The sequence below is a fragment of the Colobus angolensis genome, unplaced genomic scaffold (genome assembly GCF_000951035.1).
Source record: "Colobus angolensis palliatus isolate OR3802 unplaced genomic scaffold, Cang.pa_1.0 Scaffold162, whole genome shotgun sequence".
Lineage (NCBI taxonomy): Eukaryota > Metazoa > Chordata > Mammalia > Primates > Cercopithecidae > Colobus > Colobus angolensis.
In genome coordinates, this window is record NW_012114733.1 from 7,652,349 (window position 1) to 7,653,866 (window position 1,518).

Here is a 1,518-nt window from a genome sequence, read left to right on the forward strand (position 1 = left end):
CTTTTGGTCAACTGAGACATGGAGGAATACATATAGAACCCAGGTGATCCAGGGGCGTCTCCATCTGGACAAGTGTGATTAACTCCGATAACTAGAGGAGATAGGACTGCTGTTGGTCAATGGAGACATGGAGGAATACATGTAGAACCCAGGCGATCCACGTAGGTACCTCTCAGTTCTCCTTAGCCCCCACTGTAATGGTAAATGAACATAGGAAGCAACCCTTGGCTTAGAGGCTATGATCACTAGAGTCTCAGACCCTGTAAAACCAGTGGTTTGAGTCACATGACCAGGTTAGTCATCAAGACTTGCCAAGCTAATAGCCAAGGATGAGGTGAATTTAGAATGGATAGTGCTGCAGTGAGATGATGAGTACTTGCTGCAGCCCCCAGGAGACTATACTTTGTCCCCCTGGTCTCCCTCTTCTAACTTTCCCCTCCTGAGCAGAGGGCCATAGGAACAATGGAGAAGCCGCTCCCTAAACACACATGGAGAAATAGCCTTGTGCTGTGTGAGGGGTAGACCCTGGCAGCCATGGAGTGAACTGCTCCAATCTCCTTTCAAGAGAGAACCGGCTACGAGGTGTAGTTAGCTGATGCCACCAGCTGCCACAGCTTCAGCATCCACCGCAGCATTCATGCTGAGGCCATGCGCTCCCTGAGTTGCTCCCAGCCAATGACTGAGCACAGCAGGGATACCTGAACTGGGCCTTTCCTACTGAAATTCGGTTTCCTTTAAGGAGAAATCTTTGCTCTGCAGTGCCATGCTGGCCTCACTGAGGCTTTCTCAGAGCTTTACTATAGCCTGAAGACTTTCTACCACATCCTCCTTCCTTCTGCCTCTCTCTCGACACACGTCAGATCTGTATCATGGTATCAGGCACTCCCTATCTACTGCTATTTCCTCTCGCCTCATCTTATTGTGAAGTTTTTCTCACAACATGTTTCTCACAACATGTCTCACAACATGCCTCCTAATTCTATCTTGGCATCTGCTTCCTGGAGAATTTAAACTGACATAATAGGTTTGAGCAAGTGGGTTAATTTTTTTCTTTATCTTAAAAGGAAGAGGTAGGCTGGGCACAGGTGCTCATGCCCATTAATCCCAACACTTTGGAAGACCGAGGTGAGAGGATCACTTGAGGTCAGGAGTTCAAGACCAGTCTGGGCAACATAGCAAAACCTATGTCTCTCCAAAAAGAAAAAAAAAAAAAGGAAGAGAGGCATATTGGGTAGGTAAGTAGAGCTATATCATTATTCTAAGTACCAACTTGAAATTTCTAGACTTTTTAAAAGTAAAGTGGGAGGAATAATTAAAAATTCTTTTTTGTATTTTTAACTTTTTTATTATACTTTAAGTTCTAGGGTACATGTGCACAACATGCAGGTTTGTTACATATGGATACATATGCCATGTTGGTGTGCTGCACCCATTAATTCATCATTTACATTAGGTATATCTCCTAATGCTATCCCTCCCCCTCCCTCCACCCCACGACAGGCCCCAGTGTGTGATGTT